General features: G+C 43.1%; 1 protein-coding gene across 10 annotated transcripts in view; it reads left to right on the top strand.

Moving 5' to 3' along the window:
• LOC140486433 (potassium voltage-gated channel subfamily E member 2-like) overlaps positions 1–22,834 on the top strand; it is an 82,989-nt gene that overhangs the window by 38,698 nt on the left and 21,457 nt on the right. For 9 of the 10 annotated variants that reach the window (XM_072585565.1, XM_072585559.1, XM_072585557.1 and 6 more), the window contains one exon: positions 15,279–15,359. The exons of the other annotated variant lie outside the window; for it this stretch is intronic. The gene's annotated coding sequence lies outside the window, so the exon portion shown is untranslated. The remainder of the gene's footprint in view (positions 1–15,278; positions 15,360–22,834) is intronic. 10 annotated transcript variants of the gene reach the window in all.

Raw genomic sequence — 22,834 nt, 5'->3', positions numbered from 1 at the left:
ACCCGGGTCTCTGGCGCTGTGAGGCAGCAGTGCTAACCAATGTGCCACCGTGCCACCCAGTGGTTGGGAGTGAATGTTGAAGGTGGTGGAATGAGAACCAATATCATGGGCTGCTTTGTCCTGGATGATGTCAAGTGTTTTGGGTGTTTTTGGAGCTGTACTCATCCAGGCAAGTGAAAAGCATTCCTCTGCACTCCTGATCTGTGCCCTGAAGGTGGTGGATTGGCATTGTGGAAACACATGGACCTCTTAGCATCTGACCACTCTTGTAGCCACAGTATGTATAGAACATAGAATATTACAGCACAGTACAGGCCCTTCAGCCCTTGATGTTGCACCGACCTGTAGAACCAATCTGAAGCCTGTTCCATTTTAATCCAGATATTTATCCAATGAACATTTAAATGCCCTTAAAGTTGGCGAGTCTACTACTGTTGCAGGCATGGCATTCCATGCCCCTACTATATCACCCTGCAATTTAAAGCAATATCCCCTCGTGCTAGCCATCACCATCTGAGGAAAAAGGCTCTCCCTGTCCACCCTATCTAACTCTCTGATTACCTTATATGTATCAATTAAGTCACCTCTCAACATTCTTCTCTCTAACAAAAACAACCTCAAGTGCCTCAGTCTTTCCTCATAAGACCTTCCCTCCATACCAGGCAACATTCTTGTAAATCGCCTCTGAGCCCTTTCCAAAGCTTCCACAACCTTTGTGTAATGCAGGGACCAGAACTGTATGAAATACTCCAATTGCGGCTGCACCAGAATTTTGTACAGCGACAGCATGATCTCATGGCTCCAAAACTCACTGCCTCTATCAATAAAAGCTAACACACCATATGCCTTCTTAACAATCCTATCAACCAGGGTGGCAACTTTCAGGGATCTATATACATGGACACCGGGATCTCTCTGCTCATCTACACATTTCCACATTCAACTCCATTTGCCACCTCTCAGCCCAGCTCTGCAGCTTATCTATGTCTCTCTGTAACTGCAACATCCTTTGTCACTATCCACAACTCTATCGACCTTAGTGTCATCTACAAATTTTCTACCCATCCTTCTACGCCCTCATCTAGGTCATTTATAAAAATGACAAGCAGCAGTAGACCCAAAACCGATCCTTGTGGTACATCACCAAAAACTGAACTCCAGGATGAACATTTCCTATCAACCACCACCCTCTGTCTTCTTTCAGCTAGCCAATTTCTGATCCAAACCACTAAATCACCCTCAATCCCATGCCTCTGCATTTTGTGCAATTGTCTACCGTGGGGAATCTTATCAAACACCTTATTGAAATCCATATTCACCACATCAACTGCTTATCCCTCATTTACCTGCTTGGTCACCTTCTCAAAGAACTCAGTAAGGTTTGTGAGGCATGACCTACCCTTCACAAAGCCGTGTTGACTACCCCTAATCAACTTATTCCTTTCTGGATGATTATAAATCCTATTTCTTATAAGCTTTTCCAACACTTTACCTATAACTGACGTAAGGCTCACTTGTCTATAATTACCTTGGTTGTCTCTAATCCCCTTCCTGATCAACAGAACAACATTTACTATCCTCCAGTCTTCTGGCACCATTCCTGCAGACAATGATGACATAAAGATCAAAGCCAAATGCTCTGCAATCTCCTCCCTGGAATCCCAGGGAATCCTAGGATAAATTCCATCCAGCCCAAGGGACCTATCTATTTTCACACTTTCCAGAATTGCTAACACCTCCTCCTCGTCCACCTCAATGCCATCTAGCCTAGTAGCCTGTATCTCAGTATTCTCATCGACAACATTGTCTTTTTCTAGTGTGAACACTGACAAAAAATATTCATTTAGTGCTTCTCCTATCTCCTCAGACTCCACGCACAACTTCCCACCACTAACCTTGACTTGCCCTAATCTTACTCTTGACATTCTTTTATTCCTGATATACATATAGAAAGCTTTAGGGTTTTCCTTGATCCTATCTGCCAATGACTTCTCATGTCCCCTCCTGGATCTTCTTAGCTCTCTCTTTTGGTCTTTCCTGGCTACCTTGTAAATCTCAAGCATCCTAACTGAGCCTTCACATCTCATCCTAACATAAGCCTGCTTCTTCCTTTTGACAAGAGACTCAACTTCTTTAGTAAACCCCAGCTCCCACGCTCTACAGCTTCCTTCCTGCCTGACAGATAAATACTTATCAGGGACACGCAGTAGCTGTTCCTTGAATAAGCTTCACATTTCAATCATACCCATACCCTACAGTTTCCTTCCCTATCCTATGCATCCTAAATCTTACCTAATCATATCATAATTGCCTTTCCCCAGCTATAACTCTTGCCCTGTGGTATATACCTATCCCTTTCTATCACTAAAGTAAACATAACCAAATTGTGTTGAGAGTGTGTTTCTGGGAGAACACAGGAGGTCAGGCAGCATCCGAGAAGCAGGAGAATCGACATTTCCGGCATAAACCTGCACATCTACCAATGTCATCTATTACATCCATTGCACCCGGTGTGGTCCCCTCTACATTAGGGAGACACGATGCCTTCTTGTGGATTGTTTCAGAGAACATCTCTGGGACACCTGCACCCACCAACCGCACTACCCTGTGGCCGAACACTTCAACTCCCCTTCCCACTCCGTCAAGGACATGCAGGTCCTGGGCCTGCTCCACTGCCAAACCGTTACCACCTGACGCCTGGAGTAAGAATGCCTCATATTCTGTCTTGGGACCCTGTAACCACACCGGATAAATGTGGATTTCAACAGCTTCCTCATTCCCCACCCCCAACATTATCCCACTCCCAAGCCTTCAAAACAGCACTGCCCTCCTGACCTGTCCATCACTCCCCTCTCGGACCTATCACCTTCTCCCCTCACCTTCATCCACCTATTGCTTTCTCAGCTACTTTCCCCCAAACCCCACCTCCTCCCATTTATCTCTCAGCTCCGGCCCACAAATCTCATTCCTGATGAAGGGCTTATTCCCAAAACGTCAGTTCTCCAGCTTCTCAGATGCTGCCTGACCTACTGTTCTTTCTAAGCAACATACTCTCGACTCTGATCTCCAGCATCTGCAGTGCTCATTTCCTCCATAACTGAATTGTGGTCACTATCACCAATGTGCTCACCTACCTCCAAATCTAACACCTGGCAGGGTTTAGTACCCAGTACCAAACCCAATATGGTAAAAACAATGACTGCAGATGCTGAAAACCAAATACTGGATTAGTGGTGCTGGAAGAGCACAGCAGTTCAGGCAGTATCCAACGAGCAGCAAAATCGACGTTTTGGGCAAAAGCCCTTCATCAGGCCTCACCCCTTGTTGGCCTGTCTGCGTACTGTGTCACACATTGGACAAAAACTGACCCATCTAAATTATTTGAAATATAGTATTTCGAGTCAATATTTTGAAAGTTAAAGTCCCTCATAACAACTACCCTGTTAATCTTACTCCTATACAGAACCATCTTTGCATCTATTTGGAGACTTGTAGAAAACTCCCAACAGGGTGACCTCTCTTTTCATGTTTCTAACCTCAGCTCATACTACCTCAGTCGACAATCCTCAAACGTCCTTTCTGCCACCGTAATACTGTCCTTGACTAACAATGCCACACCTCCGCCTCTTTTACCATCTTCTCTGTTCTTACTGAAACATCTAAATCCCGGAACGTGCAGTAACCATTCCTGTCCCTGCCCTATTCATGTCTCCAAAATGGCCACAACATTGAAGTCCCAAATACCAACCCATCTTATTCCGGATGCTCCGGGTATTGAAGTAGACACACTTCAAACCACCTTCCTGCTTGCTAGTGCACTCTTGCAACATCACTACTCTCAATCTCCTGGACATTGGAACTAAATTTAGGTTGCCATGCCCCTGCTGAATTGGTTTTAAACCATCCTAAAGAGCATTAGCAAATACTCCCCCTATGATATTGCAACCCCTCTGGTTCAGGTGTAAACCATCCTGTTTGTAGAGGTCCCATCTACTTCAGAATGAGCCCCAATTATCCAGGGATCCGAAACCCTCCCTTCTGCACCATGCCTGTAGCCACGTGTTCAACTCCTCTCTCTCCCTGTTCCTCGCCTCGCCAACACGTAGCACAGGCAACAACCCAGAGATCACAACCCTGTTTGTTCTTGTTCTAAGCTTCCATTCTAGCTTCCTGAATTTTTGCCTTAAATCCCCATCTCTCTTCTTATCTGTGCCGTTAGTGCATATGTGGACCATGACTTGAGGCTGCTCCCCCTCCCCTTCTAGGATCCTGAAAACACGGTCGAGACATCATGAACCCTGGCACCTGGAAGGCAACACATCAGCAGTGAGTCTCTCTTGTCCCCACCAATCTTCCTATCTGTCCCCCTAACTATGGAGTCCTCAATGACTCATGCTCTGCTCATCTTTCCCTTTCCCTTCTGAGCAAGAGGGATAGAGTCTGTGCCAGAGACCTGTACTCTATGGCTTACCCCTGGTAAGTTGTCCCCCTCAACAGTATCCAAAATGGTATACTTGTTATTGAGGGGAACAGCCACAGGGGATCTCTGCACTGTCTGCCTGTCCCCCTTCCATCCCCTGACTGTAACCCATCTGTCTTTTTCTTGTACTTGAGGTGTGACTCACTCCCTGTAACTCCTCTTAATAACCCCCTCTGCCTCCCGAATGATCTGAAGTTCATCCAGCTCCAGCTCCCTAACGTGGTTTTTAAGGAGCTGGAGTTGGGTGCACTTCCCGCAGATGTAGTCAGCAGGGACTCTAATGGTGACAGTAGTGGTGACATTCTGCAGTAGGAACATTCAACTGCCTTAACCACCATTCCCACTGTTCTAAATTCCCAAAAAGACTTTTGTAAAATAAAGAGTAAAAGAAAGCTAATTACCTTACCGATCTGGCGCACAGAATCTTTTCTTGGTTAGAGGAGGAGAATGGGTGGGAGACACTACCTAAGCAGTGTTTCGGGTAATGCAAACACCCAAATATATTACTTCACTTACTCAGCAGTCCCGTGTCTGGCTGGTTTATTTCACTCTCAGGTAAATGGTAACACTCAAGCTGTAATTGTGGAAGGCTCAGCGATGGGAAGAGGGCTTCTCAGAGAGAATTCTTTCTTGATGGAGATGGTCAGCACCTGGCACATACAAAGCACGAATAGACTTACCACATGTCAGCCCCAGACTAGATGCTGTCCATCTATTGCCGTGATGGACAAGGGCTGCTTCATTGTCTGAAGTGTCATGTGGTGATAAACATTGTGCAACCATTGGCAAATATCCTGGTTTCTGACTTAAAGATGGAGGCAAGGTCATTGATAAAGCAATTGAAGATGGTTTGGTCTAGGACACTAGCTTGATGAACTTCTGCAGAGATATCCTGGAGCTGATGATCAACAACCAAAATCATCTATTTTTGTGCCACATGTGGCTCCAACAAGTGGACAGCTTTTCTTCGATTCCCATTTACTCTGCTTGTATTAAGGATCCAAATCATCAGTTACCATGCAAAGTCATGTGTTTGTTCGGTATGTTTTGGTCAGTTATATGTAATTATTATTGACATTCCTGGCCACTCCAATGAAGACTGATGAAAAGTCATGGCCCATAACTGTTGCTGTGTTTCTCTTGAACATTTCAAATTCCCAGACTTTGCATGTTTTTATTTTGTTAGTTAGGTACTTTCAGATATCTCAGTTGATTTTTATATGAAGAACAATCTCAATTGGAATAAGTTGCCAGCTTCTAAACTTAGATTTTATGTTTTCTTCTGCACTTCATGGCAAACCATTCTCTAACAAGAGTGAGTCTAACAATTGTCGCTTGACATTCAATGGCATAACCATCGCTGACTCCCTCACTTGGGGGAGATACTATTGGGGTTACCATTGACCAGAAATTGGACTGGATCAGCCATGTTAGTACTGTGGATATAAAAGGCTGTGTATTCTGCGCCTCCTGACTCCCCAAGCCCTGTTCAATATCTCCAAGGTACAAGTTAGGACAGCAATGGTAATATTCTCCACTTGGTTGGGCAAATGCAGCTCTATCCACATTGAAGAAGGTCTACACCATCCAGAGCAAATTATTCCACCTGACTGGTACCTATTCCAACACCATAACTGTTGCAAAGTGGTACCAGTATGTACCATCGACAAGATGTACAGAATCAACTCACCAAGGTTCTTTATATGGCACCTTATAAACCCACAATCCGTACCACTGAGAAGGACAAGACGCTTGGGAATGTGACCATCTGCAAACTCCCCTCCAAGTTACACACCATCCTGACTTAAAAATATATCACAGTTCCTTCTTTCTTGGTGGGTCTAAATCCTGGAATTTCTTCTCTGACAGCATTGTGTGTGTACCTACACCACATGGATTACAACAGTTCAAGAAGACAGCTCAGCGCCACCTTCTGCAGGAAATTAGAGATGGGCAATAAATGTTGGCTTTGTCAGTGATTCTCAAGTCCTGTGAAGATATTAAAATAAATAAATAATTGAATTGAGGCAGCTATCCAGGAATTGTGCAACACATGAAGAAAGGTCTTATTATGGTCACAGACCACCTGAACATTGAGTGAAATGACGTCCGGATGACAAGACTGTCAGTGGTCTGAGTTAGGGGCCTCACTGAGTGCCATCTATAACACACTGTACCCTAAGGGAAGCCTGCAATCTGGCCAAACTCCATGATTTTCTGTATTTACGATACCAAACCCAAAGGGAAATGATTAACTCCTCTCTATGGGTAAACAGGGCATTATTCACATCCTTTATGCAGCTGTGTGCTGCGGACTGGGAAATACCAGCCAGATTACCTGATGTACTGTGTGTGTAACAGTTAACTTCACAGCCACTGACCGGGAACAAGATGGTGAATTATTGCTTTAGTTACTGCACCATGGCAAATGGCACTGATAACTTCACGACTCATACTAAGTCTCCTCTGGCACCAGTTTTACATCAGATTAAGGCAGAATGTTCTAGGTCAGTGCACCACCACACCCCCCACCACCCTCACCTTGTGGTGGAGCCTAGAACTTCTGCCTCTTCTCCTTTTTTTGGCTCATGTGCACCCTACTCTTTTGACCTTTGGTCCTTTCTCTGGGCATCAGCTGCTCCCACTGACTGTTTCTGTGACCTCTATGTCAGACGGTGCTATGTATATCTTCTATGCTCCTCTAAATGAGTCACCCTTCAAAAGTACTAAGATTGTCCTTGTACCTGGGTGCAATAATATGTAGAAGCAACAATAGAATGCCCTGGTAAACTGGCAGCTCCGCCTCCCATTTGCTTTGGGAATGAGTACATAATGACAATCCATAAGATGACACTTACTAAGGCAGTAAATACAAACTTGACTCAAAATCTCTAAGGGTTCCTCAGCCCTCCAAAGGAGTACCAAGGCTAGCCAACAAGAACTGCACTAAGGAGAAACTGAGGACTGCAGATGCTGGACATCAAAGTCGAAAAGTGTGGTGCTGGAAAAGCACAGCCAGTCAGGCAGCATCCAAGGAGCAGGAGAATCGACGTTTCTGGCATAAGCCCTTCATCAGAAATTAGGAATCTGCACTAAGAGCAGATCTGGTTTGGTATCCACAATGGGTTTCAGATAGTGGGCATTTTGACTGAATTGAGGCAGCTAATCAGTTCAATTGTTAGCATCGCCTGCGAACTGTACTTGCATGAACTGCAGCTTTCTCCATATCCACTTCTGTTAAAATGGAAAAAAAATGATCTTGGGGGTGGAACTTAGGTTTCCTGACATTTTCAGGGGAACTTACAGACGATGGTGTACCCATGCATCCTCTGCCCTGGCCCTTTTAGGTGGGTGAGGTTTTGAGTTTCGAAGGTGCTGTTTGAAGGAACCTTGGAGAATGTCTGCAGTGCATTTCGTGGATGGGCACACAAGGCTCTCACTGTGTCCCTCTGGTGGAGGAATGTATGTTTAAGATGGGGTGAACTTTGAAAGTTGGTTGGGGTGGGTGCCAATCATGGGCTGCTATGTCTTTGCTTGTGCAGAGCTTCATGAGAATTGTTGGAGCTGCACTCATCCAAGCAAACGGTACACAGTCAACAAAACATGTAAGGTGAAACTGAACACATTTATCTTGCTTGTTCAGATGAACCCTGGTTTAGGTTGAATTAACGTTGCTCTATAAAAATCCCCTTCAACTTGCACTCAATGAGGAATACAAATTATTTCCTAATATTCTTTAAAATGCTTCTGAAATAAGCCAATGGAGATTGTTGGGCTTTAAAAATGTCTAATTTCAGTTATTTGTACAGAAATGTTTGGGATTCTCAATGACTATTTTGATCTTCCTTTTAAAATAATTCTGAAGGATTTGATTCTGGATTATGTCATGTTCAATTTATTTGGACAACATAATGTTTAAACATTTATTTGTGCATTAGCTTTGTTTGTAAATGCTTATCCCCCGTTACAACTCTATCATAACATATGACTTCAGAAAACTGGGGGTCAAGTTTCAGTAGCTTTATATTGCATGTAATAGTATTACCAATATAGAGTGGCACCAAAATAGCAATGTTAGACTGTCTTTATATTCCTAATTATGTTAAGTGGGATTTGATAGAGGTTTTGACAGAATAACTAAGAAAAAATTGTATGAAGAAAAATTGACAATCCAAGGAAATTGTTTCATTTGACTGATTCGTACAGAACCAGTGGATTTATTTTTACAAACAGAGTTGTAAGAATTTGGAATTCACTACCTGAAAGGGTGGTGGAAGCCATTTTAAAAGCAACTTTGCAAAATAAATTATTTAGATTTTGAAGGGAGAAAATGCCAGTGCTACTGAGAAAGCAGCAGGGCAGTGGCACTGATAGATACGGAATAATCTGCAAAGATGGGTCAAATAGCCTTCTCTGTGCTCTATCAATCTATGATTCCATCAAAATGCAAGCTTCAATTACAAAGTGGAATGGACAGAATTTTAACTATGTGTTACTCAAATAAAACTATGCTGTGAGCTTATCAGCAGAATTGGAACTTTGTACACTAGCAGTCAGACATATACAAACATTTTCACATTTATAACCTTGAACTTTGAATATGAAAATATTTCCTAACTTTCGGAATTACAAAGGTTCATGTAGATAGTTTGAAAGTGACTCCCTTTATGAATGATTATGGTGATATTGTAAGGCAAAATCAAATCGATTTGAAGATCAGAAAAAGCATTTCTTAATCCCCGATGATCTTCCCAGCATTTCAGAAATAACCTAAGAATGCACAATACTATCTCATTTTTTGCAAAAGCACATTGTTGCATTGATTAAAGACTTCATTTATGTCATGGTCTTGTGATGTGAGATCTGTTCCCAGTTGTTTCACAATCATTGAGTTATTATTCATAACAGATCAATTAGAACCACTACAGTATGGAAGCAGCCCATTGAGTCCACACTGACCCTCCAAAGAGCATCTCACCCAGACAGAAACCCCTATTCTATCCCTGTAACCTTGCATTTCCCGTGGCTAACCCACCTAACCTGCACATCCATGGACATGATGAGCAATCTCTCATGGCTAATCCTCATGGCCCGTACATCTTTGTAACTGTTGGAGGAAACTGGAACACCCAGAAGAAACCCACACAGACACAGTAAGAATATGCAACCTCCATCCCAAGGGTGGAATCAAACCTGGGTCCCTGGAACTGTGCAGCAACAATGTTAACCACTGAGCCACTCTGTCACAATTAGTGTCACAAGCTTGATTTGAAGATCTGACCAGTCATTACAATTTTGTTGACCAATCCTATGACTTTGGAGGTTCATTTTGTCAAATGAAATGCCTTTTTTGTTGGTTTTTCTATACTTACATGAAGGCTTAACTGATCCCCAAGGTTGTGACAGGCTGTATGTAAATGCAGGCCTTCCTTTTATGTGAGGGACACTATGACCATGGGGATGTGGTTGAATTTTAACCTCCCAAAGCATCGGGTTTTGGGTTGGTTGGATACAAATATAATAGAGGGACCCAATCCACCTCAAATGCAGCCACACCTGATTTTAATGGATTGGGGCTTGGGGAAAGTGGGGAGGAGGAGACCAATTGCTTTCAGGAGGTGGTCAGTTGTTGAAACACTTTAAGGAAGCTGCTTCTCGCTGTTGAAACAGTGTTTTTTTTCCTGTTTGGCCTGTGCCTTCCTGATTTAATGAAAATTGTGAGAGGAAGTGAGAAGGGTTTGACGTGTAAGTGTCTCTGCATTGCCTCTGGATCACGCACAATGATGTTTCATCCTCCCATCACCAGCATCCCTAGACTAGCACAGCAGTGTAAATCATCCCGTGAACTTATGCACATAACCACATAGAGTCATAAAGTAATTGAGATGTACAGCACAGAAACAGACCCTTTGGTCCAACTTGTCCATGCCGACCAGATATCCCAACCTCATCTAGTCTCATTTGCCAGCACTTGTCCCATATCCCTCTAAACCCTTCCTATTTATATACCCATCCAGATGCCTTTTCAATGTTGCAATTGGACCAGCCTCCACCACTTCCTCTGACAGCTCATCCCATACATGTACCACTCAATTCTTATACTCAATGCTCTGACCAATAAAGGAAAGTATACCAAATGCCTTCTTCACTATCCTACCTACCTGCAACTCTACTTTCAAGGAGCAATGAACCTGCACTCCAAGGTCTCTTTATTCAACAACACTCTCTAGGACTTAACGATTAAGTGCATAAGCCCTGCTAAGATTTGCTTTCCCAAAATGCAGCACCTCACATTTATCTAAATTAAACTCCATCTGCCAGTCCTCAGCCCATTGGCCCATCTGATCAAGATCCCGCTGTAATCTGAGGTAACCTTCTTTGCTGTCCACTACACCTCCAATTTTAGTGTCATCTGCAAACTTACTGACCATACCGTTTTTGTTAATATCCAAATCATGTATATAAATGATGAAAAATAGAGGACCCAGCACCGATCCTTGTGGCACTCCACTGGTCACAACCCTCCACCACCACCCTCTGTCTTCTACCTTCGAGCTAGTTCTGTATCCAAATGGCTAGTTCTCCCTGTATTCCATGTGATCTAAGCTTGCTATCTAGTCTCCCATGGGGAACATTGTCAAACACCTTACTGAAGTCCACATAGATTATGTCCACAGCTCTGCTCTCATCGATCCTCTTTGTTACTTTTTCAAAAAACTCAATCAAGTTTGTGAGACATGATTTCCCACGCACAAAGCCATGTTGACTATCTCTAATCAGTCCTTGCCTTTCCAAATAAGTGTAAATCCTGTCCCTCAGGATTCCCTCCAACAGCTTGTCCACCACAGACATCAGGCTCACCAGCCTAAAGTTCCCTGCCTTCTCTTTCTCACTTTTCTTATGTAATTGTACCACATTTGCCAACCTCTCCAGTCTTCCGGCACCTCACCTGTGACTATCGATGATACAAATATCTCAGCAAGGGGCCCAGCAATCATGTGCCTAGCTTCCCACAGAGTTCTAGGGTACACCTGATCAGGTCCTGGGGATTTATCCATCTTTATGTGTTTCAAGACATCCAGCACTTCCTCTTCTGTAATATGGATATTTTTCAAGCTGTCACCATCTATTTCCCTGCATTGTATAACTTCCATATCCTTCTCCACAGTAAACACTGATGCAAAATACTCGTTTAATATCTCCCGCATCTCTTCCGGCTTCACACAAAGGCTGCCTTGCTGATCTTTGAGGGGCCCTATTCTCTCCCTAGTTACCCTTTCGTCCTTAATGTATTACTAAAAACCTATGGATTCTTCTTAACTCTATTTCCAAAGATATCTCATGTCCCCCTTTTGTCCTCCTGATTTCCCTCTTAAGTATAATCCTACTGCCTTTATACTCTTCTAAGGATTCACTCGATCTATCCTGTCTATACCTTACATATACTTCCTTCTTTTTCTTAACCAAACACACAATTTCTTTAGTCATACAGCATTCTCTATACCTTGCAGCCTTTCCTTTCACCCTGACAGGAATATACTGTCTCTGGACTATCGTTATCTCATTTCTGAAGGCTTCCCATTTTCCATCCATCCCTTTACCTGCGAACATCTGCCCCCAATCAGCTTTTGAAAGTTCTTGCCTCATGCCGTCAAAATTAGCCTTCCTCCAGTTTTGAACTTCAACTGTTAGATTTTGTCTATCCTTTTCACCGCTATTTAAAAACTAATAGAATTATGGTCACTGGCCCCAAAGTGCTCTCCCACTGACACCTCAGTCACCTGCCCTGCCTTATTTCCCAAGAGTAGGTCAAGTTTTGCACCTTCTCTAGTAGGTATATCCACATACTGAATCAGAAAATTGTCTTATTACGCACTTAACAAATTCCTCTCCATCGAAACCTTTAACACTATGGCAGTCCCAGTCTATGTTTGGAAAGTTAAAATCCCCTACCATAACCACCCTATTATTCTTACAGATAACTGAAATCTCCTTACAAAGTTGTCTCAATTTCCTGCTGACTATAGTTGCAATCCGAATAAGATGATCAGCCCGTTCTTATTTCTCAGTTCCACCCAAATAACTTCCCTGCATGTAATTCTGTGAATATCCTCCCTAAGTACAGCTGTGATGTCATCCCTTATCAAAAACACCGCTCCCCCTCCTCTCTTGCCCGCCTTTCTATCCTTCCTATAGCATTTGTATCCTGGAACATTAAGCTGTCAGTCCTGTCCATCCCTGAGCCATGCTTTTATAATTGCTATAATATCCCAGTCCCATGTTCCTAACCATGCCCTGAGTTCATCTGCCTCTCCTGTTAGGCCCCTTGCATTGAAATAAATGCAGTTTAATTTATCCGTCCTACCTTGTTCTCTGCTTTGTTTCTGCCTGTTTGACTCAGTTCTGTTCTCAATTGTACCAGTGTCAGATTGATCTCTTTCCTCACTATCTCCCTGGATCTGACACCTCCCTCCGCCCCCCCCACCCCCCATCCACCGCCCCCCCCCCCTCCCAACCCCCCACCCTTGGAAACCATCCTTCTTGTAGAGGTCACTTCTATCCCAAAGAGCTTCCAATGTTCCAAAAATGTGAATCCTTCTCCCACACACCAGCTCTTCAGCCACACATTCATCTGCTCTATCCTCCTATTCTTATTCTAGCTCATCACACTGGGAGTAATCCAACTATTACTACCCTTGAAGATGTCCTTTTTAAATTTATGCCTAACTTTCTATATTCTTCCTTCAGAATCTCATCCTTTTCCTTTCCTATGTTATTGGTATCAATGTGTATAATGACCTCCTGCTGGTCCATCTCCCCTTTGAGAACATGTGCCTCTGGCGAGAGAGTCCCCTAACATAATCGATCACTTGGAACCTAATGTACGCCTCATTACATTAGAGCCAGTCTTGATACCAGAAACTTGGCTGTTTGTGCTACATTGCTCTATTCCTGATGAAGGCTTTAGCCCGAAATGTTGACTTTCCTGCTCCTCGGATGCTGCCTGACCTGCTGTACTTTTCTAGCACCACTCTGACCTAAACTCTGGTTTCCAGCATCTGCAGTCTTCACTTTTGCCCTGTTCATGCTACGTTCCCCTGAAAGTCCATCACCTCCTAAATTTTCCGAAATAGCATACTTGTTTGAAATGGGGATAGCCATAAAACACTTCTGTACTACCTACCTACCTCTCCTAACTTTCTTGGAGTTAACCCATCTACCTGACTGTATCTGCTGCTTTTTTCTCAACCTATAACTGCCAACCATCACACCTCCTAGCTCTTGGAAATTCTTCACTGCCTTTAACTGTTGCTCCAACCAATCCATTCGATCTGACAGTATTTGCAACCAATGACATTTAGTGCCGATACAATCCTCAGTAACCCTTAAACTCTCCTGAAACTCCCACATCCAACAAGAAGAGCATTTCACTCTACTAAGGCCATTTTGCTTCTTCCAATCTACAGACCCAAAAAATAGCACTGTCTTATTGTTCCACAAAATATCGCTCCAGGCTAACTTAATACTTATGGCTTATATTTTTAAAATTCAATCAAGAGACAGATCCTAATAAAAACATATAATCAAGAAAGAACTCACTCTACTCACTATTGTAGATTTACAGCAAGGCTATACTTAAAACTATTCACTTATCTGTTTCTGTGCTGTGACCTTTCCTGAACAGGTTCCTCCAAGACCAGTTGTGAATTTCACTGTTTGGTAAGTTTTCCTAGACTCCGATGTCCAGTGATACATGAATTCAAACAGCAAAGGCAATACTGCACAGATTCACTGTTGTGTCAGTCAGCACTGTGGTTTTCTTTCTCTCTCTCTCCCTTACAGACCATGTGCTTGCTGTCTGTGTCTGTCTTTCTCCCTTTTAAAAGTGCTGTTATTTTGACTTTATTTTTCCAAAGTTCCAAAGTAATTGCAACAGCATATAAAGCAGTAATTGCTGCTCTTGGAATTTGAGGAAATCATCTCCAACATCTAAAATACCTCAAAAAAGGAGCAGTGTGTTACAGCCAGAAATTTTTCCCTTCCTCCATCTTGGATTACCCAGGATCCATCTCTCATCCACTGATCATATCTCACTTCTCCAACCACAAGTCCTCTCCAACCACAAGTCCCCTCCCCACAACCAACATCTTACTTTCCATCAATGACCAACATCTCACTCCTTACAGTCTCACTGTTCCTAAACGCCATTCCACTCTATCTGACTTAGCTTTTTTCTGACTGTCACCTTGTTGCTGATAACTCCTTCTGTGATTCCCAACACCGTGAGTAGAGCCCATCTTCCTGCATCTACCATCTCCCCTTTCTTACTCCTTCTCGATCATCTCCTTCTGCTGTACACAGACCCACTTGACAGACACACAGACTGTCAGTCCATTGGGCTATAATGAATACACCCAAAAGTCAAAATCTGTAAGACCTTCAGGAAACCCATTCACAACTGCTTCCTCCCAGCTGTGAATACACAATGCCTAATTATCATTATCAATGGACCAAATAATGTTTACTCAAAGACTTCAGAGACATTTTTCTTGTGCATTTCATATTGTCTGTTTTTTTATGTTCTGAAGAATAATAATATTAGGCTGGAAACATTAAATCTGTTTGTCTCTCCACAGATGCTTGCAGAACTGTTGAGTTTCTCCAACAGTTTTTACTTTTATTTCAGATCCCTGGTATCCACAAATTTTATTTTTATTTTCTTGTCCAGTATGTTCTTAAATTATGTTCTGAAGAAGGATCACAGCACTCAAAACTTAATTCTTTTTTCTCTTCATAGATGCTGCCGGAACTGCATTGATGCTGACCAGATATTCTACACTAATCCACGTCCATTGGCCAGCATTTGGCCCATATCCCTGTAAATGCTTTCTATTCATTTACCTATCCAGACACCTTTTAATTGTTGTAATTGTACCAGCCTCCACCACTTCCTCTGGCAGCTCATTCCATACACACACCACCCTCTGCATGAATAAGTTGCCACTTAGGTCCCTTTTAAATATTTACCCTCTTACCTTAAACCTATACCCTCTAGTTTTGGACTCCCCTACCCTGGGGAAAAGACATTGGCTATTCACCATATTTATGCCCCTCATTATTTTATAAACTTCTATAAGGTCACCCCTCATCCTCCAATGCTCCAGGGAAAATAGCCCCATCCTATTAAGCCTCTCCCCCGATCTCAAGCCCTCCAACATCCTTATAAACCTTTTCTGAATTCTTTCAAGTTTCACAATATCTTTCCTATAGCAGGGAGACCAGAACTGAATGCAGTATTCCAAAAGGGGCCTAACCAATATCCTGTATAACCACAACATGACCTCTCAACTCTCCTATACTCAATACACTGATCAAGCATACCAAACAGCTACTTCACCATCCTGTTTACCTGCTCTGCAGCACCCACAGCTCTTTGTTTTGTTTTATGTTCTTAAATGATGCTGTGACTTGGAACAACCTGAAATTATATAGTGCTCCTAACATAGTAAAACGTCTTAAGGTGCTTCACGTGATCAATATCAAACACAATTTGACACTGATCCACCCAAAAAAGATAGCTAAAGCTTGGTCAAAGAGAGAGGATTTAGGGAAAGACTTAAAAGAACAAAGAGAAGCTGGGAGGTTTAGAGAGGGAAATCCAGAGTTCAGAGACTTGGCAATTGTAGCACAGAATTGTGCAATGAATAATATCAGAGCTGCTCAAGAGACCATAATTGTATGAGTACAGAGATCATGCATTCTCTATGAAGATGGGATATCATTAGAGAATCAGATGCATCTTAATTTACAGTTCTAACAGATAGTTTAAAAAATTTATACATAATTTGTTACAAAGACACATTTCTGTAAATTTAAATGTAGGGCACATTCAGAATACCTAACCTTTACTAATCGCAAACTACAAATTAGATGGCCAAAGAAGAATGCATACTGCTTTCCCCTTTGTATCTTACATCTCGTTTACAGAATTAAAAATCACACAACACTAGGTTATAGTCCAAGCTTTTGGAGGGCTGCTCCTTCATTGGTAGCTAATGGGGCAGTATCATAAGATACAGAATTTATAGTAAAAAATCAAAGTGTCATACAACTGATGCACAAACCTAGATTGCTGTTAAGTCTTTAATCAATTAGAATGGGTTTGCACTTTTCGATTGATTAATGTGAAACTCTCAGAACTTCTTTTAAGTCACAGTCCCGAGATAACTGAAGGTTTTATAAAAAAGGTGACCTCTCAGCTCAGACAGTGCTTTAAAGGTGTGAGGTTAGGGTCTGTCTGTATCCTAACCTTGAGTCAGACTGGCTCTATTTCCAAAGTAGGAATTGATAAAATGTCACCTGGACTGACTGCCCACAGATTGTCTGCTTTTTGCTCAAAAGAATGTATCTGCAAATACAAATTCACCCCATAGACTTAAATGTGTGTGTGTGAGGGAGAGAGGGTGTGTGTGTGTGTGTGTGTGCGTGTGCATGTGAGAGTGTGTGCACATACTTGATAGAGTGTGTGCTTGAGTGTGACGGATCAGCCATGATTGAATGGCGGAGTGGACTCGATGGGCCAAATGGCCTTACTTCCACTCCTATGTCTTATGGTCTTATGGTCTTATGGAATATATGCCTGTGAGAGGGGTGTGTGTGCGCGCACGCGCACACACTGTGGACATTGGGGGCAGTCTGTTTAGGGTTAGGCAGCTGTTTAAAGACAAGAAATGGAACCGAAGGGAAGATCTCAGTGAGGTGCTCATCCTCATCGATAATGTCTTTGCAGCCTGTAACACATTATCAATGAGGATTAGCACCTTGCCAAGATCTACCCTACACCTCCACTTCTCACTTTTAAACAACTGCCAAACCTTAAACAGATAATTGTTTGCAGCAAACTGCCCAGCCTTCAGGACAACATCGTACAACCTTGTCATGGCAACCACTGCAAGACATGTGAGAGTGTCGACATGGATACCACATTACACGTGGGGATACCACTCACCATGTACACGACTCATGTGACTCGGACTACATTGTCTATCTCATACGCTGCAGGCAAGGATGCCCTGAGACATGGTGTATTGGCGAGACCGAGCAGACACTGTGACAACATATGAATGGATTTTGCATAACAATCACTAAACAGGTATGTTTCCTTCCAGTCAGGGACATTCCGCTTCAGATTTTCGGGTGACCATCCTCCAAAGTGGACTTTGGTATACACAGCAATGCAGAGTCGCCAAGCAGAGGCTGATAGCCAAGTTCGGTACCCATGAGGAAGGCTTCAACCAGGATCTTGGGTTAATGTCACATTATAGGTAACCCCACTATACTATACATTCTTACATGCACACACACATGCACACTCTCACACACTCACACAGACCCTCTTTCATACATACACACACTCTCTCAGACACACACCCACACCACACTCATATTCACACACACATCCTCTCACAGGTTTATACTCTGTCACACTCATGCACACACTTTATCAAGCATGCATACATGCACACACACTCTCACATGCACACACACACTCTCCCTCTCACACGCACAAACACATCGAAGTCAATGAATGAATTTGAATTTGCAGCTACATTCTATTTTGTCCATATGACATTTTATAAATTCCTACATTGGAAATAGAACCAGTCTGACTCAGAGTTGGGATAGAGACAGACTCTAACCTCACACCTTTAATGCATTGTCTGAGCTGAAATGTCACCTTTTTCAAAAATATAACCTTAAATTATCTCTTGAAAGGAGTTCTGGGATTTTTGTATTAATCAATTGAAACCCACATCCCCATTCTAAGTGATTAAAGACTGAACAGCAATCTAGGTTTGTTTAATACATCGCATGAGTTGTATGACACTTTGATCTTTTACGATAAATTCGGCGTCCTATGATCCTGCCTCATTGGCTACCTGACGAAGGAGCAGCACTCCGAAAGCTTGTAGTTCCAAATAAACCTGTTGGACTGTAACCTGGTGTTGTGTGATTTTTAACTTTGTCCAACCCAGTCCAACATGGGCACCTCCACTTCCTGTCTACTGAATGCTTGTGTTCGTTTGTCTTTAGATTTAATGGCGTAACATTACCATCTTGTGGCAATGGTGAATATAGCAGCTATTTCAATTGGAAATTCAAGTGCAGCAAGAGATAATAAAATTTGACACACCCCAATGTAGAAACTACCCTTCACAACGTTTTCAAATGATGCCTAACAATATGACGTTATCCTGTTACTTTTTTTCTGAACACTACTGTTAATCTAGTTAATTCACATAGTGGAGCACCTCCTTTAGAGAGAAGAATTTCATACTTTGCTTGCTCAAACTGTTAACAATAGCATCCAGGTCAAAATGACTTAAAGTCTCTCGTCAAAATGAATTTGTTGAACTTTAGCTCTGAGACTGATGTTGTAATTGCTCGAATACTGATAAGTGGTTGAATAACACTGAGAAGAAAATGGCCTACTTACTTTTCTTTAAGCAAAAATAATTCAAAGCCAAACCTTCTACTCATTTTGGAGCAACCCTGTGGCATGGGCTCAGCAAAGTAAAAGCCGATTAACCCTGCCTCCCACTGGGAAAGGGACTCTGCCTATTTTGTAATACCAGACCAAATTCTAACAGAAAAGTGGGTTGTGGAGATTGTTGGAGTCTCTAAAATCTGTGTCCAGACTCAAAATTGCCTCCAATACCCAACACCCACACACCATCCATTTACTTTAACAGGGGATCAATGTCGAGGGAGTAACATGATTCAAAGAGGCAAGTTGTAATTTTCAGGAAGGCAGGGAGGCTCAGCGTCTTGCAGATTCTGAAATATATATCTGAGGAAATCGTAATGACACAACGGCGTTTGTATATTCAAGAAAGTGATAGATACATTGTAGGATGTTAAAGGCGTTAAGAGGTCTACGGAGAAAGAGGGGATATGATACTGAGATAAAGGATCAGTAATGATCACTGGACGAGCAGACACGAAGGACAAAATTGCCTACACATGCTCCTAGTTTCTATGTGTCTATGTCATTTTGTGTCTTGAGATCGCTGACTATCCCATCACCCCCAGGCCCAACTCCCTCACCATCGCCAGGCCTCAGCTGCCCCTTTCCCACACACATCACCCCAGGTCTGACTCCCTTATCATGGCTAGATCTCAATTGACCCTCCCTATATCAGCAGGTCCCCTCCCCTCACCCCAGCCCCCAGAAGCCTTGGCCTCCCCCACCCCCTGGGAGAAAGTGAGGACTGCAGATGCTGGAGATCAGAGCTTAAAAAATGTGTTGCTGGAAAAGCGCAGCAGGTCAGGCAGCATCAAAGGAGCAGGAGAATCGATGTTTCGGGCATAAGCCCTTCTTCAGGGCTTCCTGTTCTCCTGTTCTCGATTCTCCTGTTCCTTTGATGCTGCCTGACCTGCTGCGCTTTTCCAGCAGCACATTTTTAAGCTCCCCCACCCCCTGCCCAATGCCCAGACCCTGACCTCCCGCTCCCATCACACTGCCTTCCAGGGCCTGGACTCCCCCACCCAGGCCCCATCAATGCATGGTTTAAGATTTGTCCCCCCCCCCCCCTCCACACCCCACCTCACCAAACCCCAGAGAGGGAGGGTCAGAGGGCCATAGCTGCAGCCATGGACCATTCTGTCAAGGAGCTGCCCATTTTCCATGAGAGACATGGCAGCTGTGATCACACATCACTTTTAAAAATTCCTTCTTGGGGTGCCTTTAAATAGCAGCACCCAGCTGGAGAAGGGGGGCTGGGGGAAGGGAGCTGGCCAACCTTGGGCACATCCAGTTGATCTTCTGGCACCCCATCCTGACATGATCTGCCTCCAGGAGGATCATTCAGCTAGGCAGACCTCAGGAACCATCGGATTCAGGGCCCAGAAATGGTCGATCATTGCTAGTAAGAGTGTCCTGTTCTCAACTTGGTCATTTTGCTGGCTCTTCATGGTACCACTAGATGGAGCACTTCACACTGACAGCATTTTGACAGCACAAAAGAAACAGCAGAAGTATCAGTGCAGGTCCCCACATTCACACAGTGGTTTTAGAGATGCCACTTCCCCAGACCTCTCCAGAAATGGTGGCCTAGTGATATTATTACTAGACTATTCATTCAGGGAAAGCACAGCAGGTCAGGCAGCATCCGAGGAGCAGGAGAATCGATGTTTCGGGCCAGAGCCTTTTATCAGGAAAGGGTCTGGTCCGAAACATAAATTCTCCTGCTCTTAGGATGCTGCCTGACCTGCTGTGCTTTTCCAGCAACACACTCTCGACGCTGATCTCCGGCATCTGCAGGCTTCACTTTCTCCTATTCATTCAGGGATCCAGGTTTGAATCCCATCATGACAGATGGTGGAATTTGAATACAACAAAAATCTATAATTAAGAGTCTAATGATGACCATGAAACTGTTGTCAATTATATTTTAACACAATCCTGTGTTCCCAATCAGTGTTGCTGATATCTCTGCAATGTTGAGAACTCTGCAGAGACTGGGAAGAAGGCCCATGCCCCTTGAAGCTGACACATTCTCCCAGTCGAGCAAGTAAGATTCCATCAGAGTGTAAACCTGCTGAATTACATTCATACCACACTGCATTTAGACTCAGTTCTGTAAGATTTGCATATTGACCTCCTGATACTTACAATGCCAATATACTGAGTGGCTTATTAGGCCATTTCTGAGAGCAATTAAGAGTCAAACATATTGCTGTACGTCTGGAGATCTATGTAGACCAGACCAGGTAACGACAACACACGTCCTGGTCTCTGTTACTGAGGCTAATTTACAATTCCACATATTATTACTCACTAGCCACTGTGGTGGAATTGTGACCAGAACACGTTGTAGGTCTTTGAATTTCTTCTTATATGCATTCATGAGACGTGTGCATCCCTGACTAACATTGATTGCTGATCACAAATTAGCTTGAGGAAAGTGCAGTTCATGTGCTGTAAGTAGCCCTACAATACTGTTAGGGAGGGAGTTCCAGGATTTTGATTCAGTGACATCAGAGGAAGTCTGATATAATTCCAGTTCAGGATGGAGAGTGGTTTGGGGTGGAACTTGCAGTTGGTGGCATTCGCATTGTCTATTGTCTTTCTCAGGCAGAGGATGTGGATTTGGAAAGTGCTGCCAAAGGAGCCTTGGCGAGTTGCTGTAATGCATCTTTTATATGGTGCACACTGTGAATGGATGGTGAAGGGAGTGAACGTTGAAGTTGATGGATGGGCTGGTTTATCCTGGCTGGTGTTAAGCTTCTTGAGTGTTGCTGAGGTGGCTGCTATTCAGACAAGTGAAAACTATTCCATCACACTCCTGGCTTTTGATCTCTTGATGGCAATTAGCAGTTGGCGAGTTAGGAGCGGAGTTACTTGCCACAATATAATCTGCGTCTGATCTGCTCTTGTACTCATGGCCAGTCCAACCCAATTCTGACCAGAAGGATTGCCCAGGATTCTGGATTAGTGGTACTGCTGCCTGAACTGCTGTGCTCTTCCAGCACCCCTAATCCAGAATCTGGTTTCCAGCATCTGCAGTCATTGTTTTTACCTAGTTGATTATTGCCCAGGATGTTGATAGTGGGAGGTTCAGTGACAGTAACACAATTAAATGTTAAGGGGTAGTGGTTAGTTTTTCTCTCATTATTGCCTGGAACTTGTATGGTGGTTCTACAATCCAGTGGCATTTCCATTGTATCAATGTCCCCTCCGCAAAGTTTAGATTAATATGAATCTTCAGCATGAACTATGGTTAAAGATAATGTCAGAAACCCAGGATAGAAGATCACTAGACTACAGCGAGAGCACAAGACAGTTGGGTTAGTTCAGGACTACAGTGCTGAATAAAGTGCTGGCAATAATATCAATGAGGCAGGGACCCTTTTCTTTACTCCAAATGGCTCCACTATTCATAAATGAGACAAACAGAAAACATCAAATTACACTATTAATTATTCTGTTTAAAATTCCTTGTACAAAACATAAGTCAGATCAGGCCAAGGCTTCGTGTAATTGTGTGTGTATCTCGCAGATTGTCTGTCAGCATTCCCTGAGGGCTATGCTTTGGAATTAGGAGCTCTGCAATAGAATGGTGTGGATGGCTTTAATTTTCCATCTTTAGAAAAGGTGGCAATGTGCCTGAGGAGGGTTGCAACCTTTAGCTTATACTGTGGGATTTTTTTCATTCAGCCTACCTTCTGATCGTAGATCACAGGTAATGGCAACGAAAAGGATACTTTTTGCATCTAATCCAATCTCCTAGAAAGAATAGCAAATTCTGTCCACATAAGAATTTGGTGGTGTAGTTTCTTTTTAGTGCTCTG

This window comes from Chiloscyllium punctatum, chromosome 15 (genome assembly GCF_047496795.1).
Source record: "Chiloscyllium punctatum isolate Juve2018m chromosome 15, sChiPun1.3, whole genome shotgun sequence".
In the NCBI taxonomy this organism is placed as follows: domain Eukaryota; kingdom Metazoa; phylum Chordata; class Chondrichthyes; order Orectolobiformes; family Hemiscylliidae; genus Chiloscyllium; species Chiloscyllium punctatum.
This window is presented reverse-complemented; position numbering and strand designations above follow the sequence as displayed.